Source organism: Heterocephalus glaber, unplaced genomic scaffold, assembly GCF_053883595.1.
Source record: "Heterocephalus glaber isolate CG9 unplaced genomic scaffold, H.glaber_assembly_v1.0 deba00001722, whole genome shotgun sequence".
NCBI classification, from domain to species: domain Eukaryota; kingdom Metazoa; phylum Chordata; class Mammalia; order Rodentia; family Bathyergidae; genus Heterocephalus; species Heterocephalus glaber.
The window spans coordinates 15,300-36,009 of record NW_028258434.1 but is presented as its reverse complement, the minus strand read 5'-3'; the positions used below and the strand labels follow the sequence as shown (position 1 = coordinate 36,009).

The following is a 20,710-nucleotide window of genomic DNA, read 5'->3' as shown; positions in this document are numbered from 1 at the left end:
TTATCAGAAATTGCATCCTTTTATGGAAACTACAGGTCATGGATTCTATCTGGATGTCCCCCTCAAGCCCCTTGCACCCAGAGGTGAGGGCTTCCAGAGGGTGAGTGGGTGATGGGGGTGCTACGCCAGGCTTGGTGTCAGGATGTGGGCCGGGTCGGAAGAGGTGGGTCAGCGCGGGTGTGACCCGGGAGGGTGTATCTTGCTCCCTGGCCCACACTTTACCATGTGCCTCCTGGCCTCCACCAGGCAAGCAGCATTTCTATCAATGTGCACCTCTGACATGCCATCCTGCCATCCTGGAACTAGCTAACTATGAACTGAAATATGAGCTGAAACAAACCTCTCTTCCCTTAATGTGTAGTGCTGAGTATTGTGTTCAGGGACAAGAAAGTGGGTGACACAGGTGTTGGTACAAGAAGTCTGCTGGTCACTGCAGCGACTGTACCTCACCAGGTGGTTCAGAGGCCTGTGGAGGTGGTCCACAGCAGTTTGGAAAGGTTTGGAGATGCCAGCTGGAGAAGCAGCCCTAGAATGCTCTAATCTGAGCTTGATGAAAGATTCTGGTCCGAGCACAGAAGACCAGAGTGCAGATAGATTGCAGATGAGAAAGGTCAGACTTAGGAGGTTTCAGTTGAGAAGAAGGATGCCAGTGGCAGTCGGATCCAAGCCATGTGTGTTGTGCTCCAGCAGAAAATAGGACTGTATTGTGTTCATGTCCTGAGATTTGTGTGAGACTGATACGAAGGGTGGAAGAATCATTCATCTGATGGAGAAAATATCAAGGTAGCCTAAATATCAGGCTGTAGCATGGATGCTGCTTGCTACTTTGAGCCAGGTTTGTGCTGAAAACGAGGAGCAAAAGCCCATTTAAAAACATTTCAGTTCCACCCCCCCCCCCAAAGAAAGGCCTGGAAAGATGGAGCAATGGACAGCCTGGTGGATCAAAGATTAGCATTAAAAAGAAATCAAGTACTTTACAATAGGACAATGGAAAAGATACCCTGAAGACATATAAGGAACCCACAAGGCCCAACCTTTCCAAGGCTCACAGTTGCAAAAGGGAAAGACTTTGTTTTGAGAGGAGAGCCCCAGGGCACCCTGCGTGAGAAGGGCCACCTCGGCGGGTTCCCTGGGATTCATTCAGTTCACGGTGCTCAGCCATCCAGGCCCATGGATGCTTCTGCAGCAGTGATGCACAAAGGCCTAAGGACTGCTTGGAACCAGTGGTAGAACTTTGTGTCATCTACAGGGTGCTGTTTTCACAGATATGCAGAACGCAAGAGTTGAGTTGGGAAGGCTTCCACCCAAATTTCCAAAGAAGGCCTGGCAGGCCAGGCTGGGTGTCCCTGAGAGGGCAGCGCATGCAGCTGTGAGAGTTAAGCCAAAGGTGCACTGGAGGACCCAGGATGAGGGTGCGGTCAGGAACATGGAACACCTGCAGAAAGCCACGCACCCAAACATGTAACCCTCATCTAATCAGGAAGGAAACATCAGGAAAACTTAAATTGAGGGACATTCTATAAGATATCAGCTCAGTCATCCTCCAAACTGTCAGCTCATCCAAAATGAAAAAAGGAAAAATTGTGAAAACATCAGTCAAGGGGTGTCTGAGGGATGCAACAATGAAATGCAATGTGGCAGCCCGGACGGGACTGCAGATTGCTGTGGAGAGCAAGTGGTGAAGGTGGATCTTAGTTAGTAATTGTACATCAATATTTGCTCACTCCTTGTACAGGATGTACTAGACTAATGGATGACATTAATAACAGGAAATGGAGAACTGGGTGGCCATCTTAATTGTATATAAATCTAAAACTCGTAATATATATAAGCTGTACTATGAGTTGTTGTTGTTTTGGTATTTTTGGTTTTTCTTTCTTTTGGTACCGGGGATTGAACTCAGGACCTTGTGCTGGTGAGGCAGGCACGGTGCCACTGGGCTAAATCCCCGGCCCTTCAAGCTCTGTTATGTACATGTAGCCACTCCTCAAATGATTGTGAACCGCACAATAAAAATAAACAACCATGTAAACTGCAGGCCTACTTTCTCATACTGAATCTCCCACCCTCAGCCATAATAGAAGCCTAAATGTACTCCAAAACCTGCAACTAAATCCCAACAAATACCGCAACCCAAAGTGCAACCTTGCCCCTTGGTCCCAAGCCACTTCCTCACCCTAACTGTAGCGAAACTTTGAGGATGCGACCTCACTTCCTCGGTATTAGAACCCAGCGAAACTGGGTGCCCTTCTGAAGCTGTCTCCCGTCCTGACCCCTTGGAGGGAGACAGAGAAGAGGGGAGGATGAGCTGTTGCCATTTTGCCGCTTTCTGAAGGTCTAGCCACAGAAAGGACCGCAATCCGAGCCTTTTCCGACCTTGGCTCGGCTCTGGCCACAGATGTTTCCAGCTAATGTTCAGGAGGAACCCACATGTGAGAGAGGCAGCCCAGTGCCCATCCTGGACGTCAGCGCCAGCCGTGACCTCTCATGGGCAGTGCTTCCCCTCGCGCTCAGGGTATGTAAGGGCCCTGCTTGGACAGGGGCAGGCTGTGAGGTGTCAGAGCTCTGTCCCGCCACCCCACCACCCCGCAGCCCCCACTTCATGGCTGGAGGTACAGCAAACATTGCGGCCTGCTGGGGTACGGATTGTTTGGGACTACTTTGCTTGGAGCCCAGCCCCGAGTGCTCAGGTGCACAGAGTTTTGTGCCTGCCTCGCTCAGAAAGGATCATCAGTGTGAAGTGGAAACCCATGTTAGCATTAGCCTAGTGGGACAAAGTCAGCCAAGGCTAGGACAGTCACAGAGGGCTTGGGGTGGGGTCTGCTTTCCTCTACACCGAGGCACAGAGGACCACACAAGACACGACGCTGTCTCAGAGAGGCAGGGTGGAAGAAAAGCCCGGGCCTCTGACTCTGCTGCTCACTCGTCTCTCCCCGGCGCCGCCTCTCCCATTTTGGTAAACCTGGTCCGAAGGGCACCATCCACCGGACATTCCCCAAATCAAGATCAAAAGGGCCGGCTTGCAAGTGAACTCACCTGGAGCAGACATGGAGCCTCCCTTGTGCCTTCCCCTTGCTCAGGTGGAATATCTAGAGCCCCACACGAGGCCAAAACAGATGGTGAGGGCCACAGCAGTCTGGAAGGCTTTCATGGCTTTTGGTTGGGCATTGGAATCCCCAAATGGCCAGGATGTCTTTTCTATGCTCCGCAGGGAACTGGCAAGTGACTGACACTGCTGAGCTTTCCTCCTCCTAGCTCCGGCTCCATGTCCAGAACACCGTGGGCCTGCTCTGCAGCCAGAGCCAGCACCAGAGGAAGAGCCTCCTTGGGAGACAGGAGAGAAGCAGAAGCCAGCTCCACAGCACTCCTGCCTCTCTGCTGCCGCTGACAAGGACAGGTCCTTGCAGAAGGTGCTCTTAGAATTCTCTCCCAAGCTGCTGGCAGAGCAGCTGACCTTGATGGGTGCGGTGAGCAGCTGAGCTCTGTGGGGTGGGGTGTGGGGCAGGGGACACCCATCCTTCTCGCACTGATCTCCTCAGTCCTGACATTCCCAGTTTACCGGATCAAAGTTCCTTCTTCTACCAACGGCAGGCATCACCTATACTTGTCTCTCAGCCCCAAGCCACTCCTGTCCTTGGGTGGAGGTCCACAGTAGAGACAGGGCACTCCCATGCCCGCTTCACACAGTGACTGTGATGTCAACTGCGATTGGACAATTGGGAAAGAGGGCGGGGAGTCAGACCAACTGGCGGAGGAGGGTGTGCACCGAGGTGCAGGCAGGAGCATGTGTCACCTTGCCATCATCCCAGGAGACCTGGCCAGCCTTATCACTTTGTAGGCATCTGAGATTCATGGGTTCTACGGCAGATACCCACACAGAGACCCCCAGTCATAGCTGTCCCAAGACATGTGCCACTGATCTGGGCACAGGAGCAGAGGGCAGGTGAGGTTGGAAAGAAGACACTACCTCAGAATGAGCGGGACTCAGATGTCTGCGCGTGCTGGAGGTTTGGGAGGATGGTCACGGGGACAATGCCACTGATTTTCACGTCAGTGCTAGGTCCTAGGTCATAAGTTGGACATCACTAGTGGGCAGTGGAGGAACACCGGCTATTTGCAGAAGTCTCTGTCCATATCTGCAGCTTCCTGATCTCCAGCTCAGGCCACGGCCACCTGCCTGTGGATGGCTGAAGCCATCGACTCTCTGGGGTGGGTTCTGCCCGTGGGATGCTGTCTTCCTCCACAGGAGCTGTTCAAGAATGTAGTGCCCTGGGACTGACTGGGCTCGATCTGTTCCCGAAAAAACAAATGTGCAAAGAACCTCTGGCACCTACCGCTCAGGCCACTATCACACATTTTAATCACATGACCAACTACTCGATCACTTCCTGCTTTGAGGGTCCCAGCACGAGTGCTGGAGACAGGGCCAGGGTCGTGGAGCAATGGATCCAGGTGGCCACGTTAAGTGGTAAGAGGGTGCTGGCAATTTCCTCTCGACATCTCTAATCTGCCTCTTTTCCTGCATCAGCTCTTGGGACTCTAGGCTTTTTTCTAAGATGTTGCATGATCCCTAGTGCCTCCTTTCATGGCTGATAGGTCTCCCACCACCTCAGCAGCTATTATTTGTAGTAGCTGCCCTCTTCCTATGGTGCCTTGCCCCCCTCCCTGTGATGTCATGCCAAGATGATTGCTCCCACCAAAGAATAAACCCTTCTTCAGAGTATGCCCCTGTTCCCCCCCCCGGGAAGTAACCTAATACTCGCTCACCTACCACCTAGTGACCTCATGGGCTCCTCCATTCCCTACTCACTAGCCCACTCAACCCCACTTCTGTCAATGCAAACCCACCCCAATCTCTATAAAAAACTCTCCCTGCCCTGGCCATATTGCTTTTTTCTCTCCTTTGTTCAGAGACAGCCCGGCACATCTATTCCCCTAATAAAGGCTTGTTGTCTCCTGGTCTGGTCTTGGCCTTCGGCCCTTTTACCTGACATTTCTGATGCCATGACTTGGATGGTAGATCATCCATTAATGGATGATCCCCCCCAGGATGGGGTTGATTGACCTTTTGGCCATCTCCACGGACCTATCTGCTGTTGCCAGGACCCTCTGGGGCTTTCTACCTTTGCCTTTGCTGGGGCTACACATCCACACCGGTCACCAATGTCTGGGTGAGTAGGGAGTTCAGCCTCCCTCTCATCGGGTTCTCTCTCTCGTGTTCTCTCCCCCTCTGGGCACTTCTCAGAAATCCAAGCGCTTGGTCAGAGAAACCCCCACGGCCTCTGGGCCCAAGACCCTGCCCCTGTTAGAAGTCCCATTGGCCCACCTCCTCTCATTCTCTCCCTTTGGGAGACTCACTCGGAGATTGTCAAAGGAGACAAGGACGTTTCTCCCCTTTGTCTTTCGCCCCAGGGGCTGCCTCCTCCTCACCCGCTCTATTCAGGGGGCCCAACAATCCAAACCTCGCCCCTCAACACCTCCGGGCTGCCTTCTGGCACAACTCAAACCCCTCGGATTGTTTGGACCAGACTTTAAGCCCAAAAGACTTGTTTTCTATTACAATCAGGTTTGACCTCAGTATAAATTAGAGAATGGGTTTCCAGGGCCCAAAAATGGCACTTTCAAGTTTAACTTACTGTGTGATTTACACAACTTCTGTCAACGCAATGGCAAATGGTCAGAAATGCCCTACATACAAGCCTTTCCTAACTATGCTTTTAACCCCTCCTCCTGTCAAACCTGTTCTTCTCAAATCGTTCTAGCCTGAGCTGATCACTCACTGCTCATACCTCCCCCCACTTTATAACTCTTTTGTTAGGAAAAAGTTTTAAAGCTTAATAGATTAGCTATTAAAGTAGTTGTGGAAGCAAACTAGGTAGTGTATCCCTTTAAAAACTTCCTTAGCCCATTGCTTCTGCTGTTTAAAGTAAAGGTTATATAGCTTCTTTGATTTGTAGCTCCACTATAGATAACATCCTAACTAAAGAACAAAGTGAGAATCCTTGAACAAACCTGTGAGACATGTGCCTTAACTCTCATGTGTTTAGGGCTGTCATCAGTGGCAGAAACCACCTGTGTCTAACCATTAAACAGGAATTGGAACTTTATTTACTTAACAAAGACCACTAGGGATGAGATAATGATGGACAAAAGTATAAAATGTTTATAGTGAGTCGGAGACCAAATATTTAAAAAGCTATAAGTAAAAGACATATTTTTGATATAAAAGGATTTTATATGTTTGTCTTGTTAGCAGGACAAGACCAAAAGGCCTAGGTACATAAAGAAGGTGTGTGGAAGTGATTTATGAAGGAAATATATATGTTTACTTGTTGGTTTCAAGTTTCTTATAAAAGGTTTACAGGAATAGAGGTTTCCTTCCTTCTGGTTTTAATTCTACAAGACATCTCTGTTAATTGACTTACAAAAAGTTTTAAATAGTCTTATTGATAATTATAAACCTAAAATTATAAAGAGATTATAATTCCTTTGGGCTAAATATATTTGAGTGCACCCTAGTTTTAGAAATTGTCTTATATCTTTGTTTTTTGTCCAATTTGTACAGCTGTTTTGTTTATAGATAAAGGTTATTAAGTTCAAGGCATGCTCCCTTTGGTGAACAAAGGAGCGGCCACATGGAAATATTTTCCAGTCTTTGTTCACTAGGGGGACCTCAACAGTTTTTGTCTTACAACAGACTGACCTGATAGTTTTCATAGCCTTATAAAAGACTTACAGGAATAAATATCATTTAAATATATTTTTTTACTGTTTATATCAATTGTCATCAAAGGGATAAATTTTAAATATGTTATTATTGTGTGCTTACACTGGTCATTTTCAAAGGACTAAATATCCTGTAAAAAACAACAATAACAAGGTTTTATTTTTTCTAGTGTACTAAATGTATTTGTACTTTCTGACTGTACAGGTTTGCTAATATTTGTTTATGATAATAACCTCTTTTTGGTTCAGGTATTTTCCTTTTCATACACTCTAGCTATTTATGATAACAGATACATATATATGGGCTATTTTCTTTAGATGGTATCCTATCAAAAGATTATTTTTTTATTTATTTGTTTTTTAAAGATAATAATTTAGGTAAATCTTTTGGCGTTTTTAAAAAATGAGTGCATTTAACAATGGCTATTTTATATCAAGATGGACATTTAAATGTGATACAAAGGTAAAGTCATCATAATTGTCATGTTAAAATATTATTTGTGGTTCTTTTTCTGTTAATATTCTACAGGAATTCAACTACTAAAAAACAACCATGACTGATAACAGTAACAGTTCTCTATATTTTAAATTCCAAAATGCTTGCTATTCTGGTAAAACTATAATAGTTAAGTTCATTATTCTTGTTACGATGCTAACGCTATTGACCTTCTCTTCTGGATGTTCAACAACTAAAGTTTGGAGACCAGAACTAAAAGGTAACTGGGCTATGAGGACCGCCAATATTTTGGCCCTGGCCCCTCAAGGTCAACAAAGTTCCAGGACATGAGGGAACCTTCTCTACAGGGTCCTACATCTTTGGTAAGTCACTCAACCTCCTAAACTGGGAGATTGCTGGACACCAGCAGACAATATACTGTGTGCCAAAGGAGAGTCACCAAGAAAAAATTCTCCAATGCTTTCACTGAAAGCAACTTGGTCAAGCAAGGCCATGACCCATCCAGACGGCTGACACTGACAGAGGAGCAGAGAGGCACTATGCATGGTTCCAAAGTAATGGCCTGGGGAGACTTAACTGACCTTAATAGATAACAAGAGGTTCGTATTGATTGACATAGGTCTTGCTTTAACTTGGTCTTAAACACCCAGCAGAAAAAATAACCAAAAGAGGTATAAAACAATGACATAATAATAAAGCTAGACTTCAGAAAAATTAAGACATAGCCCATCCATTAAAATCTTTTGGTTCACTCATGACACAGCCATTTCAAAAAGACAAAACTTTGGGTACTAAATAGAAGCCAAAATCATTAATTAGCTACAAATGTGTACAGATTCTTTTCAAAAAAATTAAAAGAAGTTCTTTACAGGTACCCAATCCTAGAAACCACTGGTCTCCAGATCTCTCCTTTTAGATAAGTGTTTTTCTGATTCTGTGGTAACTAATTAACTATTGTGTAGTGATCAAAAGAAAAAAGCAAAAAACCATAAAGTAAGAGTACTGGGAAAAAATCACCTCCTTGTCAGCCACAGTCAGGATAAGTTCTATACCAAGCAGCTACAAGATTTATTCTTTTTAAAATAATGTACATCCTTGTTCTCTGTTTATGATGCCTCTTCTCATTGTGCTCATATTTCCTGGATACCTACCCATATCTAAAAAGATCAAGCCTTTTATGTTACACTTGATCGCCTCAAGTTGGCCAGGGTCCTTGTGGAGGTTATCAGTTCTCTTTATTTTTAATATATATCTAGGAGGCTTCCAAAAACTGAGAGATACAGGAATCAAATTGTCCTGGCCTTGAATTTAAAGGAGAAGTCAGGTTCATAGTAACACTACTCTCATCGGTATGTTGGCCTCCAAAAGACATTTGCTCAGTTACGTACACATTTTATATTCAAAAAAAAAAAAAAGGATTATAAAGATTATATAAATTGTGTTTATCACTTTTCCACTAATTCTCTAAGAGCAAGAACATGACACAGGGGCCCTTAGATCAGGAGCTATGATCTCTTCCATAACAGTCTCTTATTTCTATCACAAATCAGCCCCTAAACATCCAGCTGTCTCTGTAAAACTTATGTAAATAATAAAAAAATTACATGTCAAATAAAAAAAATTAAAACTCAATGGGCCAGATAGATATGCCCCCCAAGCTACTAATCAATGGTGGGGTACATTTGGTTCCTGGAGCTCATGGCTCACCTGGCTATTACTACTCTTGGGACCCCTCAGTATTATCTGTTTAATTCTCTGTTTTGGACTGTGCCTGATTCGCTGTTTTCAAAATTTCTTGCAGGAACGATTGAGGGCATTCACCAATCAGACAGTCAAGGAGTTCATCATGGCAGGGTACCAGCCAGTATGACAAAAGGAAGAGGTCCCCATTTCCTACAGGCCTCATCAGATCCAGGTCTAGCCCTGATATTCACCCCTTGTCAGCAGGAAACAGCTCCAGTAGAAGAGATCTTCATCCATATATCAATGGGGACCCTGACCTAGACTCATAGGTCATGTGGTGTGGTGGGTGCTGTCATGTGATCTAAGCTTCTTTGAGTTTCACTAAAATCCTCCTCCCTGAAAGAGAGCCCATTTAATAAATGGTGTTGGAACAACTGGATTTCAACCTGCCAAAGATTGAAACTAGATCCACACCTATCACCATGCACTAAACTAAGATTGAACTGGATTAAAGATATAAATATTAAGACAGAAACACTAAACTTGTTGGAAGATAAGTTATGTAGAACTCTTGAAGATATTGGCATAGGAAAAGACTTCATGAACAAAACCTCAGTAGCATGGGAACTAGCAGAAAGAATCAACAACTGGGATCTCATCTTATTAAAATGCTTCTGCACTGCAAAAGAAACCACCAGCAGAGACAACAGACAACCTACAATATGGGAAAAAAAAATTTAGCAGCTGTACCTAAGACAAAGGACTACTATCTGGAATATATAAAGAATTGAAAAAATCAGACCCCCCAAATTCAAAGACCCAATTCAAAAATGGGCATCTGAAATGAACAGAAAATTTCTCAGACAAGGAAGTAAAAGTAGCAAACAAATACATGAAAAAATGTTCAACGTCACTCATCATTCGAGAGGTGCAGATGAAAACAACACTGAGATTCCACTTCACCACAGAAAGAATGGCTGCTATCAAGAAATCAACCAATAACTAATGCTGGCAGGGGTGTGGGGAGAAGGGAACCTTTCTCCATTGTTGGTGGGAGTGCAGACTGGCAACCACTGTGGAAGTCAGTGTGGAGATACCTCAAAGAACTAGGACTAGAGGTCCCATTTGACCCACTTATTCCCCTGCTGGGTATCTTCCCAAAAGAATTAAAAGAATCATACCACAGTGATATATGTGCACCCATGTTCATAGCAGCACAGTTTGTAATAGCTAAAGCTTGGAAGCAGCCCAAGTGCCCATCAACTGGAAACTGGATAAAGAAAATGTGTTTTTTTTTTTATAAAAATAGAGTACTACTCAGCCATAAAGAATGAAAAACTAGAGTCATTTATTGCTAAATGGATGCATATCAAGGCCATATTCTTAAGTGAAATAAATAGGCCACACATGTGTAAATACCAAATAGTTTCACTAGTGTGAGATATTGATATAATAAACAAGGGTTAAAATGATTAAAATGAATAATTGATAATTTGAAATAAGAAAAAAGGTCCAAAACGAAGGAAGGAATGAAAGGAGGGGAAGGGGAACGGAAAAGAGGGAAAGGAAAAACTATGAGAAAAGAAAAAAAATGGAAATGAAATCTATGTAAATAGGGAAGGGTGGAGGGTTTGAAGGGTGCACAGGTAATGGGGAAAAAAATAAGAACCAAGATATGTCGTGTCCAGGTACAAGGATCCAGTGATAAATGTAAATGAATTGTATACCTAAAATGTACCAATAAAAGAACTTATAAAAAAACTACTTACTGGCTTAAAGACATGGGTCTTTCCAGAACTCCAAGGATAAAGCCTGCTAAGAGAATTCTTTCTCCCTTAAATGAAAATATGAAGAAGTTCTGAGGGTCAATAACTATAGTGATGAATATTTGGATACTATCAATAATTTCTACCTTCCTCTCTCTGACTGTGAGCATGAAAAGCACATTTGGCCATGAAGAATGGTCCAGCCATTCTACATGACAATGGGATGCAGCCTCATAGCCATTGAGAAGTCTCTATTGTTTTACCTCCACTGACATACATGTCAAACAGCAGGGAAAAGAAAAGTCCCTTCTCCAAAGTTCATCAGAAAAAACTAAAATATTCCATGGCTGAAGATCTCACAAGACCTGATCATGACTCTGGCCCTTAGCAGCATTCATGGTGAGAAAATATCACATGGCCAGGTTATGTAGAGGCTCATTTTTTACCTTTCTAAGGAATATCATGCCCTGTAGCCAGGCTACATGCACAGAAGGTCTCATCTATCATCAGCAATCTCACTGCAAGAAACATTTTTTCATCACTGCAGATATCTGAAAGGAAGGAAAACCACACCCTGCTAAAACCTTATCTTCTGCTCTGCAAGAACACTGGGCTGTGCTCTGGCATCACCACTGGCACAAAGGCTTTCTCTTCACTCTGACACCAGAAGCAATTTGAGTGCAAAACTATCATCCTGAGACTCATTATCATCAACTACTGACCTGAAAAGAATTCTGTGCTTTCTCCTGGGCAGGGTGGTCCATCACAACACCACTGGACCAAAGAATAAGCACTCCAAGGATGTAGAGAAGATCAACATTCATTTTACTGCACTATACACAAAGGAAAAATTCAAGGTCAGTGGATTGGCTCAGTTCTTCCTTCATTGCTCTCCTGGGCTCCAGAACCTAAAGCAAAGTCACAGCAACCCCACTACCCCACGACTCCACATCAGGGACCCCAATATCACTTAGTGAAGGCCATGGATATTCCCTGCCTCTGCTGCAGAGAAGGTCCATGGCTGTCCTTATACAGATCCTGGTGATGTTCAGGGCTCACCATGAGCTGGGACTCCCTCACTGGAAAAGAAGCACAAGAGATTCTACCCTTTGTGGTCTCCTCCGTGTCTATCTGTACAACTCCCATGTCATCCTATCATTCAGATTCCATCACGACCACCACACGCTCCTCCCTCCTTCTTGTCAACAAACTAGCCATGCCATGGTAATGGATGCCCTTGAGAAGATACCTCCCAATTCACTCCAATCCCCATCTCAGGGACCCAATCTGTCACAGTGACCTCATGCCCTGCTTACTCCCCTAGTGGGACAAGTATGAAATACACATCATCTCTCCTGGAAGGGAACCAATAGCATCTGATGCTTCCTCGTGACAGCAAGAAGGCACAGAGCACCACACTTGTCAATGAAGAGGGCAGAATCAGAGGTTCACCATCGATAGCCAATCTGTCATAGAAAAACAGGCTACGATGCTGAGTGTGGCACAAACTCTGAACCACTCAGTAGTCAAGACCTTAGAGGGTGCATGTCTAGGAAACATGCGAATACCTCATGCACACCCTCTTCACATCCATCTGAATACAGACCATCACTTGGTGCCCAATGAGGTACCGACACGCTGATGCTCACCTGACACCTGCATGCAGTTCCAGCCATAGTCTGCTCATCTTCCCTTGAAGGAACCTGCAGAAAACATGGAGAACACAAAGTCAGTGTTGAGTCAATGAGCATTTCAATTCCCACAAAAACCACTGACTCACACTGAAAATGTACCTCTGGCTGCTGGGATAACTGCATGAAAACAATCCTGTCCCCACAGCCAAACCTCTCCTAAGTGGACCCCTGCAGACTCTCCTGTGCTACAGCTCCCCGGGCTGGGACACAGCAAGCAACCAAACCTAGACACCATGTCTTCTTCAGTGCTCACTCTTTTACCATCCATTTCACCTAAGCTGTGCCAAGTGTCCCCTCCCAGAGAGTGGCATTGCTGTGGATTCCATCCTTCCTTACTTGAGCAACTTCAAATCAAGCAGTGGGCTACAAATGCCAAGCCACACCTTTGTCACTTACTCACACATGTGGAAGTGGCAGGACCTCATTGGTGGCCTGGGCACAAGCTCACACTTACCTGGATGTCTGTATGCATCCACATGATTATACTGTGCTGCTCACTGTGACAAGACTGTCCCTGTGAATATGACATCAGAGAATACTGATTTAGTCCATGCGAGTATTGTGGAGGTCACTGTGTTAGACTGTGGCCCCTTTGCTTTAACACCTCAGCCTCAGGGGTGTTTCCTAGAAAAAATATGGTAAGAGAATTCTTTCTCACTTGAAGGGAAACCTGCAGAAGTTCTAAGGCTCAATATTCATAGTGGATGGTAGCAAGAATCCTGGCCTCCCCATCCACCTAGCCAACAGAAAAACTACATTACGGGTCAGTTCCCCTACATGAAAATGGGACACTTACCAGCAGCCACTGGGAAGATTTCACCTTCACTGGCACACAGGGGAATCAGTGGGGAAAAGCAAAGTGTGCCCAAGTGCCCTCCCACAATGTACATCAGTAAAGAAAGAAGGTGTTGCATGGCTGAGGGTAGCAGCATCTCCCAAGACCTTTTGGCAGGATACCTGGTGATGAAACATGTTAATACCAGGTTAGCCAGAGGCTCCTTCTGACCTGGATACAGACATCTGGCCTAGTGATCAGCTAGTATCCATGGTGGTATTTCCCTGGCCTTCCGTAAGTGTACATCAACCAACTTCTTGATCACTCTGTATCCATGAAGGGAAAAGGAACAAGACCATGCTAAAAGGATACAGCATGTTCTGCAAGCATACAATGTGCTCCATTCATTGACAACCACCACTGGTGTGGGAGGCTTCCACTCCACCGCATACCAGATTGAAACTGAGGGAAGAATATCATCCCAAGGCTCTGATCCTCATCAAGTGGGTGCCTGCAAGTTACCTGTGCTTCTTTCTCAGCAGTCTGGGACTCAAGCATGTCACTGCATATACTAAGCAAGCAATCCCAGGACACAGGGACCTTGAACAGTACTTTCCCTACCCTATACAAAAAGAAAACTCACACAGACTAGATTTCTGATTTGTTAGTCTTTTATACTTGAATTTATTCACACAAAATATGGTATCGGCTACACTCAGGGCCCCAACATGCTCCACTGAAGCCTAGGAAGATCCATTTCCTGTGCTGTGATGGAGGCCATACTTGCTGCTATCTGGATCCTGGTGAGGTTCCAGGGTCTGGCCTTTCCTGGCTGTGAGGTCTAGAAAACACACCTGAAAGAAGTCATCCTGTACTTTATCCTATGCCCTTCTTTTTCTCCATCTGCACAGTCCGCACATCATGGGATTACTCAGGTGTCCATCACCACTACAAGGACCCTCATTTATGCACACTGAAAGCCAGAGAAGAGAAAATGGACACTCCTGAGCAGACACACGGACAGACTGTTACAATCTGTATCTCAGGGAACTACTCTAGGATAATCTGAATCCTTGCTTTTTCTCTACAATGCCTAGTTTGTTGTTGTTGTTGTTGTTGTTGTTGTTGTTGTTCTTTTTTTTTGAAGCAAAAAATTTATTAGTACATTTCTGGTAAACATAACAATAGCATTCATCACAGGGAATTTGTACCTGTTCATGATGTATCTTTCTTCTTCTTTTTTTCCCATTCTCCTCCCCTCCCTCTACCTCTCTCCTTCTCCTTTATTTACAAAAGCTTTGCTTCCATTTTTTTCTTCTATTTTCTTTTCTTTCTTTTTCTTTCCTCTCCCCCTCCACCCTCTTTTGTTCCCCTTTACAATGGCCAGTTTAAAGGCACACTTTGGGCCTGGATGCAGTAGCACCTGATTCTACACCCTGATAGGAATGAGCCCCTTAACCTCACACTTGCCAAATAAAGGAGACTACCTCAGAGTTTCACTATCAACAATGAAAATCACATCTGAAAATAAGGTCTCTGATATGTGAATGTGGGGTCAGCTCAGAACTCGACAGTCACAGTGACCTTCCCAGCATAAGAATCCAGTACATGACAACATCTCATTAGGCTATTACCCTTATGCTAACCACCCGGATATTGAAGATTAGATGGGTGCCAATGGGCTGTAATTTATACTTTTGTTTTTCCTTGGTTTGTTCAAGGTTTTTTTGAACACACTCATTCAATTGATCACTTCCATTAACTTGAAAGCACCTACAGAAAACTGTCATTTAGCTCTCATCTTGCTCTTCCATGTCACTGACTTTTTCTGCCCCTCACCCAGAAACAGAAAGGCATCCTTCAGCTATGTGTTAATAGAGTCCTTAATTCTATGTAAATTGTATTCTCTGGCACGTCCAAATGTGTAATAGAGCCATCTGTAAATTTTTCAACGTTTACTGTTGTGTTGTAACACCACCATGTCTACATCCAACCATGATGCGATGGATCTCTGAAATTGTACAGGTTCAATATTCATTTCTGTCTCATACAAAATGCAGTATTGCATTCACTGGATATTTTCATCATGTCTCTCATTTCATCCATTAGTACTTGTAACAAAACCTCAGTAACAAGTGTCAAGGACATCCTCATCACTCATCCCTGTATGTGAAGATCTGGTTTCCTGTGATGTGGTGAATGCCCACATTAGCACTTATAGAGAGATCAGTAGTGTTCTACTTTACAAACTTATTTTGCTTGCTGTGATGTAGTCACCCATCTATGGACTCTTGTCATAGACTTCTGATTTGGTATATGTCTCATTTGCACTTATACAACTCCAAATTCCCTATGTCACTTCATCATTTCAGCATCCACTTATGTTATCTAGATACTTGAAGGCTTCCATGGATAAAGCCTTGTAAGAGAGTGTTGTCTGTCTTCAGTGATACATGCATACCTTTCAAGGACAATATTTCAGAGATGGACTCAGTGAAAATTACATAAATCTCTTCTCCACCAGTAGCAATACAAGCATATTACATCTATTACATTCCAGAAAAGATGCAATGACATTTGATGTATCCTTGTAATATTAAGGTTATAGTATGTTTTGAAAACATGTATCACCAGAAGTGGTGGAATCTAATAAAACCTAACACAGTCATAAAATGAATTGCTGAAAATGAGATGTCACTAGTGAGTGACTATCATCCCAGACTAATATACTAGCCAAGACCTTAACATCTGAGCACCTAGTTAGGAACTTGCCAGGATTATAGAAGATCAAACAGCCTTCATTGGACTATGACCATTTTATCATTTACTTTGTTACTAGGGTGACTGCAACAACCATCTTTTCTGGATCACTGTGTTCTCTTGAAGGGCATCTGAAAAAAATACAAAGCCAGTTTAGCATAGAAGGTGCTGTGTCAGAACATGAGCCCACTCCCTTTTTAATGTCCATTGCTAAAGGACAGCTAAACTCCTCAGGATACTTGGATTCACCAAACAAAAACAGTATTGTCAGAGAGCCCATATTTTGTCATCTCCACACCCTGGAAATTAACCTATGCTTACTGCTGTCCTAGAGTTCCATGATAATTTCAATTAACCAGTTCATAATCACTCCCTCAGCAGTCCTTGCTAAAACACCAATTTTCCCTATGGCATATAAAGGATAAACTCATACTTACTAGAACTGTGAAAGACAAAATTATTTCTTATAGGAGCAGTGATCACTAAATCTAGTAATAGTCAGGACACCCTCATCCCTTTCCTCTATAGATGAAGATCTGGTTTAGGGTACCTCAGCACTTACCTCATAACCCTCTATGGACTTTACTCACTCCCGTGGGTAGGATAATTACAGTGTCTTCAGAGGAACTTGAAAATCAAATCATGAAAAATGATTTTGGAACCTATGTCATTCAAGGAAGATATTGACACATTCCCATGGTCATAGCGTTCAACATGACAAATCATATTCTTATCACAATTACATGGCTAAAGCTGAACACTGAGGTAAAAGCCTACTAAGAAATAACATCTTGTTGGGAAGAAACACTAGCAAAATTCCCATTGTCAATACTAGGGGATAGGAAATATGGTCAATGACCTACATCCCTATACAATAACCTATCACAATCTCTAAATAAGTCCATAGTACAATCTCATGTTTACAAAAAGCATTACTGAGAAATCATATTTTGAACTGTGTTCTAAGCAGAGGTTACCACAGGAGTTCAAAAGCATCATTCATGATATAAATACCAAAAAATAAGAAATGCCTCTAATGATTTCAAGTCCACAAACCTGTACACTAGGATAAAACTTAATGGGATACCTGTCAAAAAGCCAGGGTAACATTGTGTTTAGATATCCCATCCACGTTACCAAGAAATCTGAAGGTTATTTGTTGGCATCTTGGTAGGGACAATTTCTTACTTTCCAGGTTAGTCATAACATTTCATAAATTACCATCCTTAAGTTCAATCACTATAATTTAATAACTGTTGGAATCTTAGACAACACTTTGAGATGTGTGTTTAGGATGCATCGTCTTTCTACTGAGAGGAGAAAGAAAGGACAACTTTAAAATTTTGGTCACCTCCATCATCAGGGAAACCAACTGAAGTACTTAGATCTTTAGAACTTCAAGGTCAGAGATGTTCTTCACACCATTTTCTCTTGGCTGGCTACCTGTAGAAAAAATTATGGTCAATACTGTAATGTGGATCAGTTGAATAACTTACATAGATCCCTGCATATGCCTCCACAACTCCTAGGATTAAATTCAGAGTTTATCAAAACTTTATATAATAAGCTACTTGTTACTAGCAGTGGTAAACAGAATCATTCCTTTACTAAATATGTACAGGAAACATGCTAAAATAAATGTAAGAACTCCACACTTACAATATCCCTCTTGATCATCATGGCCATGGGTTCAACAAACTGCCACTGTTGGTCATCATGAGACTTACCACTGTATCTGCATGGAAATGTAAAAACATGGGTGACAAGTATATGTATGGTAAGACTTTTCTACTGGGACCCTCCAAATAACTTTCTTTATTGTCATTATTGCAAGATTTCATTTCTACCTGGACTCATCAACACTACTTGTATTCTTGATTATTTTATGATGAACATCATTGTTCCAAACCTCATTATCTCATGACTGCTAATATTTAACTTGTTAACTACCATGATGCATAAATGCATAATAATAACCTAAGTACATGAAAGTCATTTGAAATTCCCAGGGTAAATTCTCTCTAAATGTAAGATAATGCAATAATATGGTTTCTAGAATATGAAATACTGCATTCCTTATCTACATACTTACATTTTTTTATCATATGATAAAAATTGTAGGGAAACAAACATCACTGACCCACATATTTGATGATCTAATGATCGGTCTGGCATGTGCTGTACATGAAAATATTTACTCTAATACAGAAATATCTCCTGATAATGAACTTTCTAAGTTCACTGTTAACCCTTGACAGGAATCAAGACACAACCTACCAGGAACTGTTGAATAGCTTCTATACATCCATGATCACAGGACTCTACCTGGATTCTTGTGGTTCTCCAAGGTCAAGGATAATGTCAGATAAGACAACATTTCTTCATGGAATATCTGCCTAGTTCCTATGATTACTATAGTTGGGTCTATGTGATAAATACTTGGATATGTGCAACCTCCTTACAGGGTTACACATTCTCTCTGAAATACAGAAAAGAAACTGCGTGGTTTCAAGTGTTCCTAAGGATATTATTCGTCACCTGAATACTGGCAAAGAAATCATGATGGCAAGTGGTAGGGAAACCATAACCACTTGCCTCATGTGATCTGAAGATCAGGTGGTCTGTGCTTTAGTTTTGGTCTACATCAGCACTTGTTTGCATAACAGCAATGTCTGCCATTAAAGGCTGATGTTAGATTAACTGTGATCTCATGATAGAAATCTGCAAAGGCTTTAGAAAATACATCTTAAGAATACTTGAGAAGGTAAAACCAGTAAGATTGCCAAGCTGTGCTGTGGTTTGGGCCTACATCAGAACCTACATGAAACCACCTACCTACATGGTGTGCTGACCAACAGTTGAAAGGGTTACTATAAGGTCTTGACAGAAATCTAAAAATCCCAGTGTTTGGTGCACATCTCATTGCATGTCTATACCTGCAAATAAAGAAAAATCCATGTTTACTGTTACAAATTTATTTTTACCTATAAACATACTGTTCTAGTCGGTGTTTCCAAGGAAACAGATTTACCACAGGATATACTAATTTATAGGACTGTCTTACAATATTCTCCCAAAAAGTCAAACCCAGAAAAGTGCAATAGATCTTTCCACATAATATTCCACATGAGTCCAGCCAGAGGTCTACAGCCCTCAGCAATGTCTCATGCAAGTTCATATCAAGAATCTGCACCAAAAGGCCCAAGGACAGTGGTAGAAGCTCAAAAGTCTATGCCGGCAGGGTGAACAATCTGTGCCAGAACACTGAGGGCTCTGCACTGGAACCAGGGAGTGATGCTCAAGACAAAGGCAAAGACCAGCATCCCCCCACCCACTGAGGGAGCAACAGCAAGAAAAGCCACTGAGTTCCAGTTACAACAAAGCTTCTCCTGGAAAATCAGCAGCCAGCATTCCTCCCCTCCTATCCTCCTTTTATGCAGTTCTGGCAACAATCCTTAGGTGGTCACCCACCTGCGGAATCACCCTCAATTAAGCTGAGTGTTCCCACTTAAGCTGGCCATTATTTCATCCGCACACATACCAAAAACAATTTCAGTAGAAGAATTTCAACAGTATCATTAATTACCTTGATGTCTGGAAACAACATCTTTAATGAGAAATGTAACAGCAGCTCATCTCTGTGCACTTGGAAAGAGCTTGATGGGAGAGCAAAAGACTTGAGAACACAAGTTCCAGTGTCACAGTTCTAATTTCATGGTTTCTCAGTGTTAGTCAAGGGTGTTATCTATCCTTCCTTATCACTTGCCTGCATACCTGGAAAGCTCCATTAATAAATATGTACGTACACAGTGATGTTTTGACCCGAACCTAAGTAGAGCCATGTGATAAATACATTTAAGGACACAGTCTGTTCTATCAAGATACCAGCAAATAACCTTGGTCCACTTTCATCATTAGGGAACCATTAACCCTCTTTGGATCCCATCAAAACTTCAGTACCAGCAACATTCTCAGAGTCATCATATTCTCTTCACATAACACCTTCAATGATTAAATGGTCAATACTGTGGAAAAAATAGTATATCTTACCAAGACACATATAGTTATTAGTAGGATTATTACTAAAGTCATTATATTTAAAGTCTAAATGCTAAGGAAAAAAAAAGACAGCATTATTTCCCAACTGACAATTTTTTTCCTGACACACAAAAAGCATGATAACACAAATATCACCTTGATTGCCTAGGTATCTGAAAATCAAATGGTCCATATATTTTTTAAGCCCACATCATCACTCAGAAACCAGCAAAATCTCCATGAAAAATCACTGAGAAGCCTCACCAGCCCCAACCTCTGTCTTTCCCCTCATCTTTGCAAAATATGAACACTCTCATGTAGGGAACAGGGGAAGGGGACATTACCAGAACCTCCGCTGTAAGTCCTAGTGGCCTGTGAGCCATGGCAGCACACAGTGAATTACAGGAAAGGTAGACAAATGAGACTGAGAAGAAGCTGAGCTTTGGGTCTGATCAGTGCTGCTCTGGGTGGCAAAGACAAAAACCGTCTAGCTTCTAGCACCTTTTATTCAGTACATGGGGAAACAAATGTAACAAGTGAAAAATAGAGTTCAGTACTTCACATTGGGATAAACAATGTGTAAAAAAAAAGCTGGGGGCAGTGGAAATCTAAGAACAATGAGGAATTATGCAGATGAAGATTTGGTTCCTCCCTGGCATCTCCCACAGGTGTGGTCTTGTCCTGCAGATTGCAGCATCCGGGGGGTGGGGGTGGGGGGGGGGGGGGTGGGGGGTGGGGTGGGCGGGATCACTGAGGTCTCAGTTGTGACCAGAGGCCAAAATGCAATTATGTCTGGAATGTCCTAGCTGGG

At 43.0% G+C, this 20,710-nt stretch overlaps 2 long non-coding RNA genes across 3 annotated transcripts; both read right to left on the bottom strand.

Annotated features, from left to right (window-relative positions):
• Nucleotides 1-3,180: 3,180 nt before the first annotated feature.
• LOC147821665 (uncharacterized) lies at nt 3,181-14,109 on the bottom strand. Its single transcript, XR_015446708.1, has 3 exons — nt 12,781-14,109; nt 12,282-12,335; nt 3,181-11,465 (listed from the first exon to the last, which is right to left on the bottom strand). It is a non-coding gene; the product is annotated as an uncharacterized LOC147821665 (long non-coding RNA).
• A 333-nt stretch (nt 14,110-14,442) lies between these two features.
• LOC147821664 (uncharacterized) lies at nt 14,443-20,455 on the bottom strand. 2 transcript variants are annotated; one of them, XR_015446710.1, is made up of 5 exons: nt 19,448-20,455; nt 17,521-18,797; nt 17,213-17,304; nt 16,424-16,488; nt 14,443-15,992 (listed from the first exon to the last, which is right to left on the bottom strand). It is a non-coding gene; the product is annotated as an uncharacterized LOC147821664 (long non-coding RNA). The 2 variants fall into 2 exon arrangements; XR_015446709.1 differs by lacking the exon at nt 19,448-20,455 and having other exon boundaries at nt 17,521-19,055.
• Between the last annotated feature and the right edge of the window lie 255 nt (nt 20,456-20,710).